General features: G+C 41.5%; 1 protein-coding gene across 2 annotated transcripts in view; it reads left to right on the top strand.

Annotated features, from left to right (window-relative positions):
- The window catches only part of kcnq5b (potassium voltage-gated channel, KQT-like subfamily, member 5b), a 118,965-nt gene that overhangs the window by 12,765 nt on the left and 78,733 nt on the right, over nucleotides 1-27,467 (top strand). The gene's annotated exons all lie outside the window — the stretch shown is intronic.

A 27,467-nucleotide genomic window follows, 5' to 3' on the forward strand; every position in this document is an offset into this window, starting at 1 on the left:
CATTTTGTGATATTTTGTTTCTGCCATAGCTTAGCTACTCTTAGGTCAATGTTTTATGACTGTAAGTCACGAGTGTCAGGGATCAACTCATTTCTGAGCCTAGATCCTGTGAGAGGAGCCATATTTTCTGGTCAGATATAATTTTTCCCATAGTTCTGCACTCTCTCTGTGAGAGTCCCCAGAACTATTCCAAGGCTTATTGACCAACACAGCGACAGTGTGGCCTTCGTAATCTCTTATTTGTCCGCAAATTAGACAACATGTCCTGGAAAACGGTCAGCTGGGTTACAGGACTGAGGTTAAAGTGCTGAGGTATGGATCAGTGCCAGGGAGGCTTTAACCATTACATTGCTCTGTTAGCACTTTCTTGTAGCTGAATTGTCAGAACACATTAGCCTTAAGTTTGCTCCCGAGGTCACCCTAGGCAAAGTCCTCTGTCATCTATATACAGTGAGTGTTGTAATTGTGTGTGTGTTTGTAAGTGTGTGTGTGTGTGTGTGTGTTTGAGGAGGTGGGTTGGAGGCTGAGGGAGGAAGAGATTACACACATGCTGCTGACAAGAAGAGGTATATTCAAGTGCCTTCACTTTTTTGAAGATCTTTCTTTTTTCAGGCCTCTGGCCATGTGTGTGTGTGTGTGTGTGTGTGTGTCACCCTTTGGTTGTGTTATTGTGTTATGTCAGCTCCTACACCTGCCTTTCATAGTGCTATTGCATGAATAGCATATTTGAAATGTGATGAGTCCACATAATAACAGCATCTTTTGTAAAAGGACTTAAACTCCGAAGTAAAATTAATCCCATACACAAACAACACAGCGTGGGCCATATTAAAAATGACAATCAGCTCAGTGTATTGCACCTACAGTAGGGCTCTGGCAATATGAGCATGCATTTCAATATAGGGCAAATAACAAAGCTCCATAAAGGGGCTGAATATTAAAATGTTTAACTTGTGCTCACTGTGTTAAAGATTCTACTGTTCACCTGATTGCATTTTTGTTTTCTTGTCCTAAATCAGGTTTTAATGGTGCCATAACTGACTTTTCTGGAAACCAGGAGACATGAACCCTCCAAGCAACCCTAAAAACACTGACTCTATAATCATATATATAACATATAACACACATATAACACTTCATTAAAAGAAACATAAAGTTTATAAGGCTAACGTGCTAGAAGAGAGTACACATTACCAAATGAAGATTAGATGAATATTCACTAGTCTTTTAGCTCTGTTCTGTTCTTCACGGCCTCCTGAGAAAAATGTCTTCAGCTTGTAAACTGTTGAACTTTCCTCATAAGCTAGTCCCTGACTTTGTCTAAGGTGATGGGCCGTTAGCTTACAGGAGGGTTAACAGAGCTTTCTCACTGAAAGCTGCTAGAAAAGAGCACAATGTGAAAGGGGCCACATGAAAAGTTTACACACGAGTAGTTTGACATTCTTGGGAAACTGCTTATTCTCTGTCTTGCTGAGAGTTAGATAAAAGAATTGATACCACTGCAGCTGTCGCTTAAACTGCAAATATATATATATATATATATATATATATATATATATATACACACACATATATATATATATATATATACACACACACACACATATATATGTATATATATATATATATATATATATATATATATATATAAATATAATACTGTGCTGTCCCCGAGCCAAATGCAGGGGATGTCAAGCGACATCCACAACTGTACATGACATCACACAGGTCATGTTCAGTCTGGTTTTCAATACTTAATCAATGGCAGCTATGGTCAGCAGATTTCATGTAACTTTGCCAGTACAGGAACATTTCAGCTTGCAGCCCTACTGAACACAGTGACTCGGCCAATTTAAACAGGCAACAAATAAAATCTGCATCTCAGAATGACTAGGCGGAAGAGTAGGAGTGCTGTAATGCAGGGGGATTCTCTCTCTCTGCTTCTTAATATCCACCTATTCACAAAATCACAAACACAATAGCGTCCCCCGAGTGGATCGGAATTTGGCTCCAGAGCATAGCCAGCTGAAGCCAGGTAGCGTCTGCTTTACTAGCTCTCGTACTCCTAAATCCAAACACCGGCAGTCTTTTAGAGGAAATCTTGTCGGCTAATTATCCCAATTCAGCGCAGCTGTGGCAGTCCTGCTGCTTCTGGCAGACCAGGATGCAGCAGGAGAGAGAGCAGGTGATTAGTACCAGCAGAGATAAAACACTGCACTGAGATGAAACATGATCCTGCTGTACCCCTCATGAAGCCTAATCTGTAAATGCAAAACAAAACAAAAAATTACACTAGCACCACATAGCGATCTTTTGAGCCACCCTTAATAACAGCAGGGGAAAAAAGACTGGAAAAAAGTGAAAGCTGAACTTGCTCTCTCCAGAGGCAAGTTCACAGTTCAGCTACCAGCACCTCTACAACTACTCACTCACGTTATATCTCATGTGTTTAATCCACAGACAAAACAAAGTGCAGCTTTGGAAGCATCTATAGAAAAAGCTTTGATAGCTCAGCTTAGGTTGGAAACAGCCAGGTTAAGTCCAAAGTTAACAAAATCCACCCACCAGCACCTTAATGCTCTCTTATCAACAATTTACACCACACAAGTTTATTCTGCACCAAAGGTGTAAACATGGCAGGCAGACTGTCTTCCTTTTGGACAGAGCCAGGCTAGCTGTTCCTCTTTTTAGTCTTCGTTGTAAGCTAAGCTAACTGCTTCAGATATGGGAGCGATATCAATCTTCTCATCCAACTTTTGGCACCAGGCAAACTGTTGAACTATTTTAAAAAAATGTAAAACATATCCTGGGATAAAAGTGACTGAAAGTGCCTCTGACATCTGAAGTCTACAGTCTACTAAGGGAAATGAAAATGGCCTTTGTCCAAGTTTGCGTCATGAATCACCAAGACTGCTTCTAATGCTCAGTGTATCTGGTGTGTAAAGTGATACCTGTTGTTAATCTCACTTCTCCATCAAAGCTGAAGGGTGGCCTCTCTCTCAGACGGAGCAGTGTTGACTCTGGCCTGGTTCCTTCCCTCTTTATAAGCTCTGACAGGAGCAGCAGACAAGGAGATATGATCACACTGGTAGCTGAAACCAGTGCGTGTGTGTGTATTTGTGCACTAGTAAAAGTGAGTGTGTTTCTGACCAGATGCTGTCATTATCAATCAGCGTCTCATAGGCTGTACGCGACGATGAGGCCACAGGGGTCCAACATTATTTTTATTTACAGAACAAGATACAGCTGTACTGTACGTAATGTTCTGAGACCCAGGTTCAAACCATTTCCACTCAAAATCAAGCATAAATGATGTTGACTGTGTTGCAAACTGTGCGTGAGAAACCTCGCATCCACTCCCTAAATCGTGAGGAATCCCAGACAGCAGCTTGAATGTCAGTTACTATCCCGACATAAGTCTGTTAAATTGACTCTGAGCTGCTGCCCATCACTTCTGTTTGCCAAGTCATGTCTACCTGTCGCTTGACAGATCAACTGTTTGTCTTTGTAAAATAAGCTTGACCCCACAGCATGCCGGCTCGTAGAGGGGGGGAGTTGGATTTTGGGAATCAATCTGAGCATGAAAACACAACAGCTGCTTGTTGGAATAACAGAGAGCACCACGTGGGTCATATTACCCACCAAGGCTTTTAATAGGCTAGCTTGACTGCAGGGAGAAAAGATTAGTGTGCAGTACAGTAGCCTGATCACACATCGTCTGTGGTTGTTGACAGAGGAATATACAGCCATCAGTGTGTTCTTTGTGACGGTGCATTGTCTGCTCAAAGGCTTTGGATGAAGCACTGTCCCGGTCATGTTGTCCTCAAAATGTTCCTCCTTCTAAGACATTTCCACTTCAGGAGTACGTGCTGCACTTTGATGTATATTGACGGTTTATTGATGAAATCCTCTGGTTTCAGCTCTCAGTTGGAATCTCCATCAGACTGGCTTGTCACAATCATTAAGTCATGCTCCTGCTCTGCTCGGGCTGGATTCTACATATGGCTACTGAGGTTTTTGGAAAAATATTTGTCAAAGTAATTTATATTTTAGCCTGGCTGCGGTGGTGAGGGTTGTGAAGTAGAATTATTGCTTTTGGCAGTTTGCAGGGAGATGGAAAACCAACCTTCGTTATTGGTTTTATGGGCGAATTAAATATATTTTAATGAGAGATTTTATTCATAACTTATATTTAGATCTAATCCTCAAACTATAAGTAATGCATATTTGTTCTCCGCAGCTCCCACGTGCTCTCGGCGGCTCACGGCGCTCTGCGAGGCTTTATCTGTTCTCTCCTTTGCGGAAAATTTAAATTGGGGACACAGCAAGTCGTTAAACACTCACTCAGCTCTAACCAATTTCCTGTCGTGATTAAGGAGAAGTGTACTTTGTAAATACCCCAAAACCACCAGTATGACAACGGTTAAGTCAGGCATTTCCACATAATCTGGCTTTAAAATGTTGAAGTAAATCAAAAGTTTATGTAAGAGGGCTACATGTCTACATGCAGTATTTTTCTGGTCTCTAAATACCTGATCGTATATCTCCACCTCTGCCACCTGTCGACTACTCCATTTGGACTATTTCATGTTTGGTATTGCCTGCCCTTGGTGTGTGTGTGTGTGTGTGTGTGTGTGTGTGTGCATGGTGGACACTACTTTACAAATCACGTCAGTCATTACTTGTGAAAGAAAACCATTTAGAGTTTTGAGTTCCCAGTATTATACTGTAGCTGCGATGAAAATTCAATTAGTTTCTGTTTTGGAATTATATATGTTATACAGACATTAGAACAATAACGTTTTAAAGTGTTTTAGGATAAAAACGTGTCCTAATATTTTATCATATATTCCTTGTTGATAATGTTTTTTCATTTTTCATTGCTGCGAAATAATTGTCCCTAACCCTGTGTGGCCCAGTATGCTGGTAAACCCTTAGAATTTACTCAAAAACATGTTTAAAAAATGCATACAGTACAAAGAAAAGATTTTATTTTACATCTCATTAGAATTGCCAAGTTTTTCAAAGATACCAAAACTGTCTGAATTCTGGGTCATCTGGACTATTTCTGTTTGTTGGTATTTACTCGCCATAATAAACATGGAGTCTTGAATATTTCACTGACTGCCAACACCACAGTTTGGACTAAGCTGATTAAACTAATACTTCTAATTTCAGTTGTTAGTTTCCTAGTTTTAAAGTTGCCTAAGAGGAGATTAAAGGAGAAGGCTGTATTTTGAGGGATTGAGTTTATTTATGAAGTGCAGACTTTTTATTTGATAATATATATAATATATACATATATGTATATGTGTGTGTGTATATGTGTGTATGTATATATATATATATATATATATATATATATATATATATATATATATATATATATTTGAATTAATTTAAATAAATTAGAATAACAGAGAGTTGTTGAGTAATATGACAGTTTCCATGTATGTCTGCCAGATCTCATCACTGCCTGTGAACTGAAAACATGACTTAAACACTGGAATTGAACCCTCAAACCGGCAACCCATTTTTTTGCCTCCTTGCATCTCATCTGTGGCGCCCAGCAGTCAGTCCTCCAGCATGCTGCTGTAGTCGTTGCGATGGCAGCAGAGCTCCTCTGCTGTGCTGAGGCTCAGGTTTCTTCAAGGTCTCCAAAGAAAAGCTAGAAATGTTGTTTTGTATGTCTTGTCGTTACTTTCCTGACATTTAAAGGACATCAGATAAGATGCTGTGGGGCTCTTCCATGACACCTCTGCACTAAACCACTGTGAAAAAATGGGCAATTTTTAGCATCACCCAAAGTAGCATTTCTAGTCATCCTGCTGTCAGGAATCAGCTTGCTGTGCTGCAGAATAACTTTTTGTGTCTTTGTTGTGCAACAGATATGGTCAGCGTGTCCTTCATGTGACATCCAGGACTGTGGGTGGTATGTTGTCAGATGTGAAATGTCAGAGGCAAGCCTTGAACCCAAAACATAGCATCTTCCTTCATCTATTCTGGTTTGAGAATGGCTGTTTGCCCTTTGAAAAACACCCAGTGACCCAAATGAAACCTTCACACAGTGGAAAACAGAAAAAGCTTCCTCCCAGCTGGCATGTATTAAAATCCCACATCGTCCTAGTTCTTTCTCTCAAACCTATTTTTTGTTGTTGTTGTTGCTAATTGAGTCAATTTTTCCTTGGCCTTATTTTGACGTGGGATTACAGAGGACTCTTACAGGGTTAGGGTTAGCTTGTTTTGACCAGTTCTGTTCCTTTGTGACTTTGGCAAGTGCGCTCACCAAGTCTGGCTTAACTTGTTGTTTTGCCTCTGTGTCCTGAAAGGGGGATTATTCACAATGTGTCATTCACAAAACGCTTCCATTCATGCCTGGAGCCACTGTGTTGATGTAGTGTGAATTTGATGTTTTCTGTTCATTAGTCAATACACTGTAGACACTTATAACCCCTTTCCACTGGTCAAAAATCCCACTTAAACCCACTAAGATCAAGCTGTTGTGTGCATTGGGAGTGTGTAAGCTCTGCATTTACACCCGGGTCAGTTGACTCTGCAGTAGATACAGGTTTCTATCACCACGGCTCAGCTTTGATCTAAACGTAAGACCCTATGAACACCGTGCGAAGTGATGATGCATCATCCGGTGGTGGCGTGTAAATAAGGAAGGAGAGTGGTGAGTGTAACTTTGTGCCAGTTGTTGCTTGCTATCTCGTGGCTAACTTACAAGGTATTCTGGCTGTTTGGGGCAAATAAACCCCGGTCAATCTCACGTGACTTACGTGAGCCGAAATTTGCTTCTCTTTATGTGTGAACACACAGCTTGTGAGTGCTATCCAGCTTTATAGCTGTCAGCTCGGTGGGTAGTAACTAAGCTTGCTTCAGCTCCACTCACACTCCACCTCTTCGCCCATTTAGCTGGGAGGTAGGCGGAGTCAGGCACTGGCAAGATGGCGACGGCCGTTACCACTCACTCTGGCCTTCATTCTGGCTCTTTAAAAATTTATGGGTGATGTCACAGTGGCTCCGTTATACACAGTTTCCAACAGTCACAGTAGTCCTGTCATTGATAATATGAACATGGTAAATATAAACTACTTCACAGTTTGCAAGATTGGGCACACATTTGACTGTAGCATTTTGTCAGATTATTTAACACAACAATTTGTTCAACAATTTCTTTGACGTAGCAGCTCATCATAAGTAGTGGATAATTATTGTCCAAATAATAGTTTGTTGTGTTATGCTCAGGGTGATCTAAATGCAGTAATAGTACTATTAGTAATCATAGTAGCAATACAAACTTATATGATTAGATGATAATCAGAAAATGTACTTATCATCTCATTCAATAGAGTTAGATAGAAGATTGATGCCTCTGTCGGGATTGTACTGTAAATGTGAAGCTGTCGCTAGCAGTTGATTAGCTTAGCTCGGCATAAAGAGTGGAAACAGGGAAACAGCTAGTCTAGCTCTGTCCAAGTGTAACCAACCTACCAGCACCTCAAAAGCTTGCTGTCTGCCTCTAGCCTCGTAGCATACAGTAATCAATGTTATCATCTTCTGCCCAGCAGGCAGGTGAATAAGCGTATTTCAGAAAACGTCAAACTGATTTTTTTTTTGTACTAGATTGAATGCCTTTGGGTCTGGGCCTGTTGGTAACTGAACCATCTTCAGAAGCCTATTTTACACTATTTTTTGTTTTAGGTATCTTGACTTCTGCCTGCCTACTCATGTATAGAAGAATACAATGACTTTTGAACAGGTTGCACTGCTTATGCATACACTGAGGGCCTCAGCAGAAGTCGCTCTTGTTCTCTGTCTCTTTCTCTTTCTGTGCACCTGGATGAACTTTAATGCATGCCAAGCAGCGTCCTCATCAACCATCTGCTGCTTCATCCCGAAAGGCCTCTGATCCTCGGCCTTATGCTGCGGCTGCTTGAACTAGCAACCTGCCTGCCTTTCCTCCAGGGCCTCCGGCAGTGACCTTTCCTTTGTACCTAAACCTTAACCTGCTTGTGCCGTTTAGTGCAAAGTTCAGCCTTTCTCTCATCAGATCAAGCTCAAAATCCCCACAGAACTGTAGAGAAAAAGCTGAGATCAAACGTTTGATCGATGTACGATCAAACCACAATGCAGCGGCTCCCATTCTTCTTTGTCTGACAGCCCTGTCAGATGACCTCAGATAAGCTTTCATTGCCAGTTCGACAACAATTCCATGCTGAATAAGAAGTTTCATAATTCATTTGTTATAAAAGTGGATAATAATAATTGAAAATGATAAACATTGATATACTATTACTATATACCATTACCACTTAGAGTGACATTTCAGACATTTATCAATAACTGAGCTAAGTGTTTCAACTGACTGTTTATTCATTGTTTTTGAATTGAATTATTATATTATTATGAATTATTTCACCAATTATTTTGTTAATTTTGATTCATTACCTTTAGCTATTTCAACACTTTATATAGCACATTTAGTGAACCAGCACATTTAGACCATTGACTGTAAAAAAAGAAAATGAAAAAAAAAGTGGACAGAGCCACTGGGATGTCACCCATAGGTTTCTTAAGGTCCAGTATGAATCCAAAACTGGGTGGCACCAGCCTTCACCATCTTGGCAGCACCTGACTCGAGCTAATGGGCAAAGAGGTGATGAAAGCTGACTGGAGACTGGTTACTCAACAGACCCACATAGATGTAGTCTTCCAAGCTAGTTAAGGCAAACACGGTAGTTGTGACATCAAAGAATGAGGTGTGAATTTTGCTTTGCATTGTTCATGTTAGTGTGATTGTGGGATCATTTGTGTTTATACGAGTTACTCATGTGACTGTGGGTGTACTCACCCCAAACAGACAGAATAACTTACTTTACTGTACATTAGACGTAAGCTGGCGAGCAACACTGTGTGTCTGTGTGTTTGTGTTCAGTTTAGGCTCTGACTAAAGTCAACACTCACCAAGAACTCCAGATCTTATCCTTCATCGTCTTTCTTTTTCCCATCTCCTGTCTTTACATTCAAGAAGTAAAGTATATTTCCTGACTCTTCAGCAGTAAGTGAGAATAACAGTACATTACAGACTGTAGTTAACTTAGTTAGTTGATTTTGGCTGCTCTTTAATCCCAAAAGTTTCAAACAAACGCTGTGCTCTCCTGGACTCTGGGTGTTCACTCCTCCAGAAGCTCCGAGCTCTGCCCACAGCTGTCTCCTCCAGAGCTTGCCAGCTCTAGCAGCATCTGCCAGTTAACAGGGCCACTCATTAAACAACCACCAACGTCTGCCACTCACAATTATTTACACAGGAAGCCATTAAATGTGTGCAATATTTGCATGACAAATTCTCCAAAAGGCGCCAACACAAAAACATGGCCAGGAGGTCAAGATTGCTGATTCAAATTAGCTGAGCTAAAGCCTGTAAAACTGGTTAGCTGTCACTCAAAGCGACCACACCCTTAATTCTGCATAACTTTAAGCCTTAGTACAATAAAATGAGTGAGTTTTTACAGCCTTTTTACCAGGCTGTAAATATGTTTATTTCTGCTGTAAAGGGTGTTTTAACATGGGGTCTTATGGGGATTGAATTGCTTTTGGAGCCAGTCTCAAGTGGCCATTCAAGGAACTGCAGTTTTTGGTACTTCTGCATTGACAATTGGCTTAATTTCTCAGCTTTGGAGGTTGCGGCTCGATTTGAACAGACTGTTTGCTTATAGCGAAGCGTCAAACTGACTCTTCACTTGCTAACAAGTTTTCATGGACTCTGGGACTCAACATGGAGGGAGGTAGAGCGGGTTGTCTTGTAATCGGAAGGTCGCTGGTTTGAATCCCTTGCTCCCCCAGCTGCATGTTGAAGTATCCTTGAGCATCAGTGTATGAATGTATGTGTGAATGTGACAAATGTCTTGTGAGCAGTCAGTAGACTGGAAAAGCACTTTAGAGTCTATTGAACATGTAGTTTTGAGGTGCTACAGTATATGGATTTGTTTTTAAATCATAGTTTCTATTTTTCCTTTCTGTTCTGTTTCTTTTAATCTGTCCATGTGTCCTCTTGGCAGCAGCAGAAATACTGGGGTACAGGTATCCCTGGTTGGGAATCAGTGCAACAGTTAGGTCAGGTCGGGTCAGTTAGACTGCTCTTTCTCCCCATGAATCAGCTGTATCCTGTCCTGAGCTGCAGCCTCTATTTTCCCTCAGCGTCGATCGTGTTATGACCTTCCCCGGCAGAACAACTTTCACTCCAGTGAACAGCTGCTGTTTACTCCTTCTAATCACAGGCAGCTGAACATCCATCAGACCACTAATGAATAAAATTGCATCATACATGCCCTCCCCCACTGTAACCTAATGATGCTCCATGCTCTATCACACACTCTCACTGTAGGCTTTTTAATTGGGCCCACCCACCGTTCTTACAGGCGTTAACAAAGATTGAAGCACCGCATCTTTGTGGGCAAGTGTCTAGAAGACTTGTCTGTCATGGGCGATTCAAGCTGTAAAACTACCGCTGAGAGCTGTTAAATGCACCATTTTACACACTGTTTTTCCTCTTACATGTATTTAGGACCTTCAGACCAGCTTTCTCTGCAGTTAGCTAATTTGCTGGTGTAAACTCTTACATTGTTATGGTGTCGACTGTTTCTTTAGAACTCTGAGGTTTGGTTAAAAAATGGGAGAGAAAATGGTCTATTGAATGTGTGTTATGGTAATTCCTCCATTTGAGGACAAATGTGAAGCTGGACTCATTACAACTGAACCCATCAGTGACAAAGAGAAAAAGCTTTGTCTTTTATAGTGCTGTAAACACAGTGTAAAGTTGCATGCTTGTTGGCTTCTCTCTAATTAAACCGGGACACAGAAGACTAGTTAAAAACAGCCCTCATACGTAATCCTGCACGCTCCACAGACAGTAGCACCGTTAATGTTCCACGACAAACGCCACAATATCTTTTTTCTCCAAGAAGGCTTGTTCTTCATTTGAGAGCAGTACTGACAGAAAATATTAGCAAAGAAACAATTATAATTAATGTAAGTGAGGAATGTGTGAAATACAGTTTTGGTGAAAAGTTTACATACGCTTGTAAAGAACATGTATACCATGGCAGTTTTCAATTCCAATGATTTCTACAGCTCTCATTCTGTGATGGAATGAGAGCAACACAAACTACTACTTTACTACCAAAAAACATTCATGCGGTTTGGTTCAATAATGAATTTATTATAGGTCTTCTGAAAATGTGACCAAATCTGCTGGCTCAAAAATACACAAACAGTAATTCTAATAATTGGTTAAATGCCCCATTGCCATTTTCACCTCAATTAGGTTTTTTGATATCCATCCACAAGCTTCTGGGAGTCCTCTGGTTGAATTTTTAACCACTCTTCTTGACAGAATCAGTGAAGTTCAACTTCAGACTTGTTTCTTCAGCACAGTCCACATGTTCTCGATGGGTTCAAGTCAGGACTTTGGGAAGGCCACTCCAAAACCTCAATTCTAGCCTGACTGATCCGTTCTTTTACCACTTTTGACATGTGTTTGGGATCATTGTCCTGTTGGAACACCCAACTGCACCCAAGACCCAATCTTCTGCTGATGATTTTGGGTTTTCCTGAAGAACTTGGAGATAATCCTCCTTCTTCATTATTCCATTTACTTTCTTTAGAGCAGCAGATCCACTGGCAGCAAAAACAGCCCCACAGCATAATACTACCAGCACCATGCTTGACAGTAGGTCTGTTGTTCTTGGAGTTAAAGGCCTCACCTTCTCTCCTCCAAACATATTGCTGCTCATTGTGGCCAAACAACTGAATCTTTGTTTCATCTGACCACAGAGTTTTCTTCCAGAAGGTTTTTTCTTTGTTCATGTGATCAGCAGCAAACTTCAGTCGAGCTTTAAGGCACCACGTCTGGAGCTTCTGTCTTGCACGGCAGCCTCTCAGCTCATGTTGATGTGAAACACACTTGACTGTGGACTCTGACACCTGTCTTCCAGCAGCTTCTAACTCATTGCAGACTTGCTTTTTGATAGTTTTTGGTTGACTCTTGACCATCCTGACCAGTTTTCTCTCAGCAGCAGATGATAGTTTGTGTTTTCTTTCTCATCGTGGCAGTGACACAACTGTGCCATGCACTTTATACTTGCAAACAGTTGTTTGTACAGTTGATCTTGGGACCTGTAACTGCTTTAAAATGGCTCCAAGTGACTTTCCTGACACAACTTCATACATCACCAAAATTGGTCATTCCATTTGTTGTATGTGCATTTTTGACCCAGCAGATTTGGTCACATTTTAGACCTATGATAGATTAATTATTGAACCAAACTTCATTTGTCACTTTGTGACAGAGTAGTATGTGTTCCACTCATTCCATCACAGAAAAATGAAGGTTGTAGAAATGATTGGAACTGAAGTCTTGCCATGATATACATTTCACCATTTAAACAATATTTATTGAGTGTGAAGGTTGTGGTTATTTTGAGTATCCATGAGCTACATTTCTACCCTGCCTTTGTGGTTCACATTATACCCAGAATGATAAATGGAGATACTGGAGTTTCAGAGGGCTAGGAGCAGTGTGTGCCTCCCTCTTTCAGTGCACAGTGCACCCTAAGGCTCAGCTCGGTCCAGCTCACATCTGCTCCACATGATCATTATATAGGGCCATTGTGAACCATAGAGGGTGCCTGTAGCTTCACTGCCACTAATGCTTTGAGACACACCAAACTCATTTTATACTCTCCGCACTGTCCACGTTGTTATTATGGACTGTGTGCTTGAAGACACTAGAGAGATGGTCGCTTCATGGTTGTGTTCGATTGACTGGATGAAGATGCCTGCACACTGTTATAACTCACTGTTGCATGATGTCTGTGAAATACTTGAAGCCACTTTTTTTTTGTGGAGCTGCAGTCATAGATGATGTTCAGACAGACATTGTGTCAGCGGGCAATTAAATACATGCACATTCCTGATGGATTAGTGTGTAATGATGTATTCATCCCATATACTGTAGATACACCACCCATCCAAACATTAAAACCACCTGCTTAATATTGTGCAGGTTTCTCTTGCACAAGGGCGTCTGTAGTGGATCCTTTGGGTCCTGTATGTTGGGGAAAGGGGCCTCTATGGATTGGACTGGAGCAGTTTTTGTGGTGTGTGAGAGCAGACGGGGTGTACTTGGTCCACAGTGGTGTTTGGATTGGTGGTGTGTGTCAAGTGGCATCCACATGAATGCCAGGACCCAAGGTTTCCCAGCAGAACACTGCACTATAGATAGATATTACATAAAAACAGTTTTCCACAAGACTTGGATGGAGGATGGGTCTCGACTCCACTGACTTTTGGTGCAGATCCGGATAAAGTGACAGGTCCAGGAATTGGAATCCATTTTTGTTTATTTCATAGTGAATAATACATGGACTTGGTGAATTGGTGTATTTACATGTAGGTGGGTACAATGTACATGAAGGTAAAATGTGATGTGGATCCTAATAAAAATCCAGATCTAGTGGATTTAAATGTGTTTTAATAGAGGGTAATCTTTTTTCAGCCGCCATATAGCAACATACAGTCTTGATTGAAATAAAGGGGACTGTTGGGCCTTTGTGGAAGTATGCACTCTGCTGAGTGCCATTCTAGTTTTTGGCTGTGAGTCTGAGTCTGGGAATGACCTGACAGACTCAATTCAGGGCAACACAGACTGGAAAAATCTTTCACATTCTTGCTCTCCAAAAATCCTATTAATAGTTGTATTTCTTTCTGTCAATATCTTGCGAGCTAGACATGCATGAAATGCTGTGAATTTAATCACTTTTGATACAGAAAAACAAGAACAAAACAAAAAAAACCTCCATGAGACAGATGTTTATCTCAGCATAGAATGGATCACGTTAACAGTGAGCGATTTATGTGATTTTAATGTGAAAGGCAGCTGCCTGTGTTGGCAGGCCACATTAAATGTGACCCATCAGCTGTTTCACACCCTGTACTGCATTAAAACACACACACACGCACACACACACACACACACACACACACACACAAAATACAAGAACATAAACAAATACTTGATGCACGTCCAACTATCCATCCATCTTAGCACACTAATCCAATGGTAGGGTGGGGTTTGGAGTGGGTGGGGGACTGGAAGTATAAATATCCATATGATGGATGGACAACCTCCACCTGCGACTCCACATAAACGCCATACTCATCCTCTACCATCATCACCCTGCCTGTGTGGTGTAGGATGGCAGGGAGAAATCAAGCAGCGATAAACAGGGTGAACGCTTCCAAATTCGTGTTTGTAGCTGTTTGCTGGAGCTATTTGCAGTCTGAAAAATCTCAAGTGTGAGAGTGGAGCAGAAAAACAAACACAGGCCTATTCACCTTTCTGTTGATTCATAACAGCAATGTTCAGTAAACAACTGAATCGGGATGTACTGTATTATTTCAGGTTGTGATTATTTAGGTGTAAAACCATTTAGTGCCTCAGAGACAATTTTTTTATGTAGATTGGGAAGTTGTGTTTCTGATATGTCCAGGTCAGAGCTGCTGGAGTCAGCAGGGACACGGTGTCTTGCTTTAGGACATGTCAGCGGGGGCAGACACAGGGTTAGGAGCCTGCTGGGTTGTCTGGTACTATCATGAAATGCTGCCACTGTCCTCCAAATACACGTCGTATACAATTAGACAAATACTGTGCATCACATACATTTTGTTACATAGGCAAACAAGGCAGACGACAGGAGCACACCAGGTCAGTTGTCCTGGGCTGTGGGTCATGGGAGGGCTTTCCCTTAAATAATCTGTCCTCTGGGCCTATGGACCTCATCTTGTCCTGTGCACAAGGAAGACTATTGTTGGACTTGTAGGCAACGCAGTTTATATGTTGCAGACATGAATGATGAAGATATGTAACATTTGTCCACCTCACCTGACATTGTGAATTGGACATACCATTTCAATCCATCTGTACAAAATAGTGACCTAAATCTAAGTCTGTTTCTCCCCTCATTTCCTGTCAGCTCTTAGCAGTTGCTCATTAACACACAACTGTAGTCAACCTCGGCAACCTCCAACTGTCTCACCCAGCAGAGAAAACTGGGAGTCAGATCATCTCTCACACCATTCGACATACATCCCTGTGCCGGGTTTGAAAGGGTCTTCGTCTCAGCACTACATGTGCGTAACTTAGCTGTGTTCAGCCTCAAAAGAAAACACAAGTAAAAATGGCAGGATTTAGAGAAACACACTGCACAACAGCAGTCTGCAGAAAAATCCTGCTGCCACTAATGTACCTGAGCATCTTGGGTACACCTGACTGAGCAGGTTTAAAAAGAAAACAATAAACCTGGCATGGTGATGTAACGTTTCATTTTCTCTCCCACATGTCATAAACACTTAAACTCTTTTCTCACAGCAACTCTGAGAGCTACTTGTTTTTTATGTTCTCTGGTGGGGGGCAATCTATCACAAACTATTGGGTGCAATCACTTGAAATTTCTGAATGTTGAAAGCACAACCTGACATGTGACACTGTTTGGAAATGGATAGGCCATTTTCGGCTGGTATGATTAAGCATAGCTATAAAGATAGGATTAAGGCAAAGGTTTGGCTGATTTCACTCTGTCTGAAAAATATACACAAGAGCTTTTTGAAATGATTTGGGACTTGGATCTGGAGGCTGCTGAACTACAGGGTGAATCAAAGCACCCATCTACCACCGCGACTTCTCCTTTTTGATGCAAAGAGCACATTTTTGCATTTTGCCATATTATGCTGATTTCATGAGTAGGCTGGGTATATCAATCCATAGCTCCGTATTAAATATACGAAAAGGGAATTTGTCAGAGAAGCCGGCTCTGGGCCTTTGTGTTGCAGACTTACAGTGCAGCTCTAAGGCCCCATGCAGAGCGACAGAGAGAGAGGCAGGGCCGACAGTGGGCATTCATCCTCAACATCCACAGCCTTAATTAGAAGCCTAATTATACAGGGAAATGGGATGCCAGGGGAGAGAAGAGGGAGGGATGGAGGAGGCAGAGAGAGGAGAGTTGGTGGGGGTGGTGGGAGGCTCATGCTTCAGAATGGCAGTGCTCAAAAATAGACCCCCGCCCACTAACCCCCACCACCACTGCTACCACCACCTCACATCTGCACCATGTGATCTGCTAGGGCACCAAAACACAGCAGCTGCACAGGCGGCTGAAGTGGCCCCCACGCCTGGTTGACTCAGACATGGGGGGGACTCAGGTTGAGTTTGAGATTGTTGTTTGGCTCACAACTTGACATTTTCCCTCTTCATTCTCACAGCTCTCATTGCTTAGTCATTGGCTGCAGCCAGTAGCTGTTATGAGTAAAAACAGTCTAGTCGCTAATAAACTCTCTGTACACCAAATGTTTACAAAGTTAATGTTAAAGTTAAATGCAGACAAAGTTACAGACTAGCCGGTGCACATTGCAGATCATTCAGCAGCCAAAGAGCAATATTTCAAAAACAGCTGAAACAGCTAAAATCAATGATAATAATGCTCCATCACTGCTGGATGTGTAAATAAGCAGCTGTTTGCCAACATTGAGACTCAGTGTACTGAACTACTGTCGGATCAACTTGTACGTATTATGAATTCTCAGGATCTACAATGAATAATATTTTACATTCATATACTTTACAACATACAATAGCAAATAACAAATAATCATAAAAAGGGTTATTTTGGGTTACAGAAATAGAAAAGCTATGCAACGTGGTTACATTGTTTACCTTTCTGATAGATTCACCATTTTGTCTTTGACTGATGTTTGATATTAGCATGTTTTAAGGAGAATACCAACTGTAAATACAAAACGTGTTTTTTTCTTCAAAAAAACAAAGTTGGCAGTACCATTTCAGCCCAGAGTAATGTGTGCAGGTATTCTGCATTATTGTTGCAAAGAAGGATCGCCTTTACACCGGCTTTGTTTGTTCACACTGAACCAAAGCATAAAGCCGCTTCAGTGTGTCATTTCATACAGCAAGCCGGCGTTGCAGAACCAAAAGAGGTGTGACGGCACATATCATGACGTTGAGATCTGTGTTTCTTCACCCTCAGTGATTATCCCTCCTTGCGAGGACTTTTCTCTTTTATTTGATGAGTGAAGGATGTGTTTAGTTGTCAGACTATGACCACTGAACACCATCAGACCGACACACCCCTGTCTGCCAGCTTCTCCATTCACACAGACGTCGTCTCGCCTCTGCTGCGGCTCTGTTACTACCTCCGGTGGCGGATCAGAGACGGAAAGAAACAGTCCCCTCATTCTGCCTCTGTAACTTTCACACAGATGGCGAGACGGAATATCAGCATGCTTCCTGCCTTGAAAGGGCAGTGTGAATGGGGCTTAAGAGGCAATACTGAGGGCATAATAAGTCTTCACCACGTGCTGCTCATTAAGCTTTCTGCTTGATGTCTCAGAGAGACAATAAAAGTGAAGGGGCTAAACGCTGGATTGAGGAGACATGTCCCTCAGATCCCCAGTAGAAATTACATCCTTGCTAAAATTAGCAACCACTCTGTCCATGGAACTACAACTTCAGCATAGCCTTCAGCCCGTACACTGTAACTCATTTGACTTCTGGATGTAACATGTATCCTCTTGTCTCTCTCAGGCCCTTTCTCTCTTTCTTCAAACATGTCTCTCCTGCACTTTTCAGTTCCTGTCACTCTCTCTCCCCTCACTCCCTTCCCTCCATATCTCTTTCCACCAGTGCCTTCCCTCTTTCTCTCCTCTCAGTTGCATAGCCAAGCTATTTTCCCAAAGCAGTCTCTTAATTATTAACATGGATGTTAAAAGGAAACCTGACTGTTAAGACCTGATGCCTTAAGAGATCAACATTGGTATCAGCATTATAAATGTGATATAAAAATCACTCTAGATGTCTTAGTTTGTATAACGTTTGATAAAAATCATTTCAGTCGTAGGTCACCATTGTTGTTTACGTCGCAATGGAGCGTGGGTAGTGGTGTAAAATGGTTGCACCAGAAGGAACTCGAGCGCAACATAAATGAGGAGGACAACGTTGAAAACTTTACTCAAAATGATCATCAAAATGAAGACGATCAGACACAGGGTTTAAAGATGTAGATACTGCTCATACAGAAGTAGATGAATCATGGACAGATTTGAATTCCCTTTTTAACATTTTGTGAAAAACATGAAAACTGCTGAGTTTGAAAAACGATCTGTGCTCTGGGTGGTCTCTCTTGTGGAGCCACGATATGTGTTTGGTTCACCTGCATGTTAATGTCCTGGTGTCACTCTGAGACAGAGGACAGAACATCTGCCACTCATTGCTGTCATGTAGCCATAGTCCTCCTCAGCCACTGGTCTTGCTCAGAACCTCTTGTGGACTTTGGAGATTATGAACTTGGGTTCACCAACGCTCTCCCCATCTTGAAAAACAGCCTGTTCACAAACAGAAGCATGAAACAATGAAACAGTTTGATGTACAGTATGAATTGACACATAGTGCTTACAAAGGAGAGGAATAATGATAGTTCACCCACCTGTTCCCTGTTCACATTGATTTTATGATCCAGAGCAGCAAGCATGCAGGCATGGATCATCACACCATATCCATAATGTCTTCTCTTCAGAAGGTATTTGAGGTACATGGAGTACAATTTGAAATATGTGAGTCACATTATATTAAGTTGAAACCTTTCATAAGACTTCTATATGTGAACACAGCTCTAGTGGTGTTGTGTGGGTGCACTTCATCAGATGACCCAGGTATTTCAAAAGGCGCTTGTCTTTGCACAGAGTGCTTTGTGGGCTTCAGATCCTGGCCTTTACCAAAGCTTACTTCTCTGACTCGTCTAATCAAGGGGCTCATGAGCACGTTGGTGATAGTGCCTGTTCCCTGGCCGGTCATGTCGGTTGGTAACATGGTGTATTACTGGTACCCACTTCTCTTTCAGCATCTCTGCGTCACCCTCACAGGTTTGTGCGCTCCGTCAGAAATGATTAATGATGGATGGATTCCACTCTCCCAGGCCTTCGCATTCCCTCTGTGTAGCTGCAGCGGCCAATTTTTTTTACACTCCCTTTGCCACATGCCAGGGATCAAATTCATGGTGTTTTTCTGGATGAGAGACCCTCATTTCTTTACTGATTTGTGGATGTCTGTCAGTGGAGATGGCAGAGACCGTCACTCCATTTTCTTCAGTGGTTTTAAGAGCTTCCTTGAAACCTTTGATTTCCACGGTATTGGAGCCTGAAACACGGCTGCAGCTTATTACCCTGAAGTCCCTTTTGACATTGCGACCATCGACCATCTCCACAGAGCACAACTTCTGCTTCTTGTGATGTCATGGTAACTAAACACACACTTCTTCCTCTGTTAATTCACGTCGACCCAGAGTGCATTGCACTGGTAAAGGAATGGCGGCTTCCGTGGGTCAAAATATGTATTAAACATTGAGGATTAATACAGAACTAATGACAATATCTTGTGTGTTTTTAACAGCGCATTTTAGTATGAGAGAACAATTATGGCATATTAATGCCTACAAGTCTTCATAGCTGGGGTTCCTTTTGATGGACGCCTCAGGTCTCGAGCCTCAAAAGCTTGACATAGCCTCATCATTACAGTATGTGGCTCACCATGTGTGTGTCCCTCTGAGTGCACTAACAGCTGCTGACACACTGGTCCTTGCTTGCTGCCTCGTTCTCTTAGCTGCTGTGAACATGCTGATCTGTGTGCTGCTCTAACATTGATGAGGACATGACAGCAGGGCTGATATAAGTGCCCTGCTCCAGTGTGAGATAAGATGGAAATATTGTACAATTAGGACCTCCTCCTATAATCAGTTGCCACTGCTGCCAAATTTAAAGAATATAATCATTTGAATGACTGACTGACATTGGTGGGCTGGACTTTGTCACTTCCTTTTCTTGTGTCAATAAGAGGTGATTGCAAAATTTAAAGGAAATGAAACGACTCTGTAGAGGAAGTCGGAAGCTTTTTCTTCAAATATAAACAAATATAGTCCAATAGACTTAAACCATCTTCCTGCTTTCACATATTGTTGAATTTATAGCAACATACATATAACACCTGAGCAAAATGTAAGCCAGTGCTCTATCTTTATCATATTTGGGGCAAATAAAATGTGATTTATTTTTTAAATTTTGACCAGAATATAATAGAAATGACAGACACTTAATGTATTTAACACAGGGAAACATATACACTGAACATAAGTGAACACACACACCTATAGAAAGCCCTGTTCTCTCCTCGGCCTTATATCTTGCCAAGGAATTACAGATAACCTCAGTACGGACGCACAACAATAGAGGGATATTTTTTTTCAGAAATGTGTTTCCATTAGTGTCTAATGAGGTGGTGATTGATAACCCCCTCCCTGTCTTTGTGTGCTGCTTCGACTGACAGCCATAATTACTGGAGCTCGGCTGAAAGCTTCAGGCTTGCAGCGCACTCAGGGCTCTAACACAGGAAGCGCAAAACAATGCTTTTTTTTAAAGACATTTGATGAAGCACATTGTGTTCTATCACTTTATTGTAGATAAAAAATTGGGTTAATATCTGACCAGAACTGCTCAGCCAGACTAACTGCTGATTAGGGTTACATTTGCATATTACTTGTACACATGTTAGAGCAAAAAAACACGTTTTAAGAATAAACTGTTAACATTTTATCGATGCCAACAGGTACACCGTTAACATTTGGTTGTTTTAGATCGATCATGATTTAGTCATTTAGGTAGTAGTAGTAGAAGTTTATCTGTAAAAATGCATTGCCACATAGAAATTCAAATTAGTCAGAGCCAGCGAGGACATTTAAACTGGCTTCATGAAGCTGCTTATGTTTTGGTTCACTCTTTTCGTTGGTTAGCAGGATATCTCTTAATCTGGTCAACACATTTCAGTCAAATCTGGTGGGAAGTTATGGGCCGAGGAAGAGCTCATTAGCTTTTGATGCAGATAGTGCCACCACCACTAATACATTTACCTTTGGCTCAAAACCATGGATTTATTCAAAGAATGGCATATCATTTTCCAAGATGGTGCCCATTCATTCCAATAAAAGTTGCTCACCCAGCACAAATCAGTATGCCAAAAAATGTTTTCTTCTCCTGGTTGGCTTCCATGTTTTGTGGTCCAATACACATGCACACTAGTTTATTTGCTCTTGAAAAAGACCCTTGTGTGCTGTGAAGATATTATACTCATAGATAGAAAGCTTTTCTACATTCAGACGAAGTAAAAAATTAAATCTTCACGGTCCAAAAATTACAAAGTACAATGTGTATTAAGTTGGCCTTTTGTGCAATTCAGGGTTTCCTGTCTCAGTTTCCTGTCTCTTTCAATGTGTGGTTGCACCAGAATTCAAGTCACTACCTGATCAAGCTTCTTAGACCTCAAAGATAATATGACAAGTTTGTTTGCAAAAAGAGATTGACACCATTCTTAAATTGAATAAACCAACATTAGTTTGATTGATATTCTCTGGAGTGCACAAAAAACATGATTGCAAATTACCCTCATCCTGGACCTTTAATATTACACCTGAATGCCAGAAAAAAGCAGCGACACCTCTAGTTTCGAGCAGCGACGATGTCACTGTTTGCTGTGAATGGGGTGACACCCTTCAGAAATATGATGTCATCGCCAACAACCACAAATAAATGCACATATGGAAGAGCCAGTTTAGAGGCTTACTTGTAATATCGGATGCTCACAGAAATGCCTGCAGCTCCATGTTTATGTGATCCACGTCTGCATGGACATGAAGGAAACTAAAAATGCTGGCTGAACTGTGCTTTGGAGGTATGAACGTCTCAGTCAGAATGACAGCTGCTACGCATTGGGAGGCCGGCAATTTTGAACATTAGCGCCATGCCTGTTGGCAAATCACATAAAGTCCAACAGCAAAGATGCACATGGAGGCATCGCTGACATGCAAATAAGCATGCAAATAATTCAGTCCTCACGCTGCGATTTGTCTTTTCATCCTCCTCACTGCAAGGATTCTCATCCCTCTCCGCTCCTTCCACTGCTCAGTAATTGGTATTATTCAGGAAGATGAGGGGGAAAAAATGGAAGGTGTCAGTGAATGTGTGACCCAGAGCAAAATAAATGCAATGTGTGTACCACTCGGCAAACGTGAATTTCCTTAAGTGCAGCCTCTGCAGCCTCTCAGCCTGCTTGATTGGACCTGAGAGAGAAGGGCTACTGAATAGCTATTGAAATTCTGTATGAGGATAGACAATGCTATCTACAGTCCGAGGTGCTAAATTGGCCCTTTACAACCTGAGTGCTGTTAGACCTCAGGTTGGGTGGGTTTTCTGCGTCAGCTTGGATCCAGGCAGCAAATGGTTGCTCTGCTGCTCAGCTCATTCACGTCTTTATTTGAAAATAATAATGTGTTTTCCTCTGGATTCTGTCTTTCTGATCGCCAAACTGATGAGCATACAGCAGCTAAGAGATCAGTAAAGAAAGAAGAAAAATCTATTTTATTTCGACATTTTATGCTCTTGAAATACAGCTTTGTCCATTAATTTATCCAAGCATTGGGTATCTTTCTAGATCTGCGTCTTCAAACCATAATCAGGGGACCTGTGGTTATAGGCTATTGTAACTTCAGCCTTTCTCGTAGCTGGTAACTGGCTTTTCACAGTCTCGACCAACTCTGCTTTGAATCAGTAGTTAAACTATTATGCTGTAATCTGAGGTTATCCAGACACTTCACAGCTGACTAAAGTGCCCCTAGCAACATGTACTCACTGTGGCTGCAGCAACGTGCTGCTACTTCTCCCACACTTACTCCCTCACATCACACAACAACCCGCTGGACTACATCACACACAGGTAACACACAGATTCAGAGAAATTAAGCCAGCCACTGTGCTTTATCATGACGCCTAACCTTAAGAACAATATAGACTAGTGTTTTTCTATCCTTAAACATCCAGGAACAGGATCGAAAAGCACTCTTAGAGGCCATGATAGGCTAAGTTCTAACATGGACACTGAAAAGCTGCCACATTTTACCACACGATAAAACCCAATGAAAAAAATAACTCTGATATTTCAACAGTAGAGCCCTTGTGGTTTAAGGTGTTGGTGTGGGCCTACCTCACGCTGATGAAACCTGAAAGAGTCACTTCTTTCCTGTCGGTTGCACAGATTGGAACCGAGTCACATTCATACCAGTGATGGTAACATCACTATGTTCTCCAGGCAAATGAAAACATCGTTACGTAATCTGTAACCAACTATACCAGGCGTATGTCCTATTTATGTCAATCTGAAAAAAGAGCGTGTGATGACATGTTCCTTCTGAGAATTTATTGCCTAAAGCGTACAGTGAAGCATGATAACAGCAGTAATTGGTAGTAACTTTTGCGTATTGCACAATATCAACTAATCGATTAATCGAGAAATAATCGACAATGAAATGAAACGTTAATTGCTGTCCTAGCATTGTATAGTGTAAGCAGTATCATGGTCGAGATTGAGTGGCTTTTTTCAATAAAACACCCTTTTAAGTTCAGAAGTTTATACAGTACATACAGTATGCATGGAAAAGTGATACTGCTCTTTAAATATATATATATATATATATATATATATATACACTGGCCTCTAAGGTCAGTATAAAACTAAAGGTTAGTAAAGCTCTGTGTGTGTGTGTGTGTGTGGAGAATGTGTGTGTAGATGTCCTTATAAAGTGTCCTCACTGGTACACTGCTGCCTTGTGGGGCCAAACTAATTGGTGCATAGTTCAGCAAACGGAAAGAAAGAGCAGAGAAATAGAGGGAGGGAGAGGGAAACGGAGCTGAGAAGGACAAATAGATGATATGACAGTGTTGGAAACTGAGGGAAGAGAGTGTGTAATACAAAACAAAGTGTGTATGACCTCAAGACAGAGAAGAGAAAGGAGCAGGAAAGAGTGTGTGTGTGTGTGTGTGTGTGTGTGTGTGTGTGTGTGTGTGTGTGTGTGTGTGTGTGTGTGTGTGTGTGTGTGTGTGTGTGAGAAGTAGAAATGTGAATGAAAGTAGTGGTCGTGTGACACAAATAAAACCTACAAATTAAAGAGAGGAAATGTTCATCTTCTGTAGCCTGTGAGGTTTACTTTAACCTTTAATGCCAGTCAGGGTTCTCAGAGGAAAAGCCTGAGCATCATAGTTCTCACAGATTTCAAAAACCCTGCACTTCTTCATGTGTGAGTCTCCAAAGGTCTCATTTGTGAGAAATTGCCAACATTCAAAAGTAAACTATAGGGGGCAGCAGAACCTCTAATTGTTGCTCATTATATCTCTGTTGCTGCTATTTTTGGCTGTAGCGACTAGCTTTCATTAACTAGCAAGTGGCCCTATAAGCGTACAAGAGTCAGCCCGCACTGTGACTTCAAACTATGTGGAGAGTCACTGCGGTCAACAGAGCTCGGCTCGACCAGACACAGCCACCTCTTACACTTAAAATTCCACCAGATCTGTGTTCGGTCCATCTCCGAACCGCCACGGCAGCGGAGCTGATAGGTTTCACTCTAGTCTATGTGTGTACTTCCACTGGCTCCACTGCGTTGCGTATCTACTCCGTGGCAGCTCCGGCATTCTGTAATTATCGCAGGAACTCCTCGGCCCCGCAACTCCAGCCGTTTCGCAACGTACATGCAACCAGTGGAATTCCCAGGTTAGTCAACATGGCTGAACATCCGAGATCTCCCATCTGAAACTACGGGGAATATCAGACTGTCACCTCCTGTGGTACAAAGTGGTATTAGGAGACAGGATGGGCCGTGGCTAGCTGGTTAGCATGCTAACCTCAGGAAACATCTCTACAACACAATGCATAGACATCTTTGGCATAATGTCAACATTGTTGTTTCACGTTCTGCTGATAATGTCAGTTCATTTTTTGAATATTTTAAACTCCTGGCCATATCTTACAAATCAAACCCTAGTACACAGTATAATCATCTTACAGCAAATCATTCAGTCTGATTTTAATGCCAACACCAACAGAGAGTCTGCGCCTTTGATTAACGAGTACTTGACTGTTTCTAACATTCCGCCCACATGGATGAACCTCGTTATTTCCAACCAAGGCTGCTGGGCTTCTGTAAACACATTCAACACTACTGATCCATGAAAATCCATGTACAGTCAAGCAGCTTGTAGAGGTTGAACTCTACAGTCTGGGCACATTTGAGCATTGGTGCTTAAATCGTAAGTCAGAATAATGACTGATGGTGAATGGGATTTTTGTGAGTGTACAGATTGTGCTGACCAGATTAAGAAAGACTCTGTTTATTCACAAAGAAGTCTTCAGTTCTATGTTTCTTATGTGAATATGAGCAAATTGTATGGAAAGGATGAACTCACTCCCTTTCACTATATGTTGCGTTTCCTTTCTGGCACAATGCAATGTGCCCCAGTTCACAAATTGAAATCTTAAGTATCTACACCTGTCAGCAGAAGGGCAAAATGGTGATGACTCGGGCTGAACAATTAATCGTGAATTGTCAAAATTGCAATATGGCCGAATGCGACATCAGTGTAATAATGAAGTACTGTAGCGCTGCAGAGATGCCCTGGCCTACAAATCTTGTTCTCCAGATGTAAGGAAACATGTTGGCTTGGTACAGACCCCAACAAATGTCACATTATCATTAGAGGTGGACATTTCTCAAGCATAAGATGCATCGCAATGCATACATGGAAGATTATGCATCAATGCAGAAACAGAGCATAACTGGGTGATTATTTTCTGGACTCAGCTGGACAATAAAGTTGTAAAGTTAAGCGATAAAGTTGCTCGCTTGCATTGAATTGTGGGGAACATAGAATCAGAGGCGAGTGATGAAAAACACAGCCAGTATTTTGAAAGCGAACATTTCGGGGCACAATTCAGAATTCATAAACTTGCTAGGAAGTGCGAACTGGACAAGATGTGTGTAAAATCTGTCTCACAGTTACTAACCACGTTAGCTGGTTTCACCAAAGCTCATGGTTACAGCGAGCCCAGCCAAGAACTGAGGAGGGGAAGTAAATGTTGTAGTCCAGCTCTGAGAGAGGTGTCTGCAGCAGAGTCATGTTTGTGGTGTTGTCACAATCAGGAAGTGTCCTGCCTTTGAGCTGCTATGTGTAAACACTATTTTTGAAGATTACAGCACTCGTGTAATGCACTGCAAATGGATAGACAATTTATTTTGATGTTGTTTATGAACTGAGGTGGGTCACACATGTCCTGCTACTGAGTTACTGTTGTGGGTTAATTATTGGAAGGACTTTCTAGATACAAAGGGAATGTAGATGATGAAAAAGTAGCCGTTTGCACTAATATAGAAAAAATTGAGGATTTCATAAAATACATTGCATCAATATTTGCAATGAGAATTGTTGTGCATTTGAACCGTCGACGTGTGAATCCTAATCAAATTGAATTGTGACGCCTGTAAAGATTCACACCTAACTGTCATGATTTTAATAGATATTTAGTAGAAATGAAAAAATGTAGTGCAAAAGCTCCGACTTATCAAATTACAATATCTGTCAAAATAATCACAAAATGATTTTCTCACCATATTGTTCAGCCATAGTAATGATTTATAAGTGTCTCAAATCTCTATTGCTATCTATTGCTGTTTACTATAGAGTAAACAGTTGAGTGTGTAATATGGGGAGTAGTGGATGAGTGATTGCATTGATGAGTCTTTCTTTATCTTAAAGCAGTTACCATCTGAGCAGTCATGTGGCGGCCTACAGCTGCCTGCATGTGACGACAACATCTCAAGAGTAATTCACAGTTAACAAAAGGGGGCTCGCTCACAGTCGGCTGAATGGAATGTTTTTACATTGTTGACTCCAGTTGCTGACATCTACTACCCACAGTGCCCTGAGAGGATTCTGTTAGACGGTGAGGCTGTAAACACATGACCTATGACGCAAGCTATTTAGCCATAGGCCCTACTGTGGCATGTCAACCAATATACAGCAATATTAAGTGAATGTGGGGTACTGCCCTGGGTCCACGAGTCTTTCCTGTGTTATTTCACTGACACATTCCCCATCTCAAGAGCCACTCTCTCCAGCTTTTTCACAGTATTATCCTTCTAATGCCAGGGTTGTGAGTCATAGAGGTCCAGGTCTTTGTGTCTCAGTAACTTATATGGTTACAAGACCACAGAAGAAGATACACCATCAGCTGGGAAGAGGCACAGTAGTGCATAGAAAGGCAGATTTTTAACATCATCGGAGTACATAGCTGTAGTCTGTTACAGCATATTGACCTGTGCCAAAACACACATGGATGTGGTTCTGCATCAAACGATGTATATAATGTCAATATAGTCGAAGAAAGTCGTGGGATACATTAATGCTCAAGTTCAGTAGTTCAAAAGTATAAAGAAATGCTTTAAAAAGAGCTGCACCAAACAACAGGA

This window comes from Pagrus pagrus, assembly GCF_965226575.1.
Source record: "Pagrus pagrus genome assembly, chromosome: 2".
In the NCBI taxonomy this organism is placed as follows: domain Eukaryota; kingdom Metazoa; phylum Chordata; class Actinopteri; order Spariformes; family Sparidae; genus Pagrus; species Pagrus pagrus.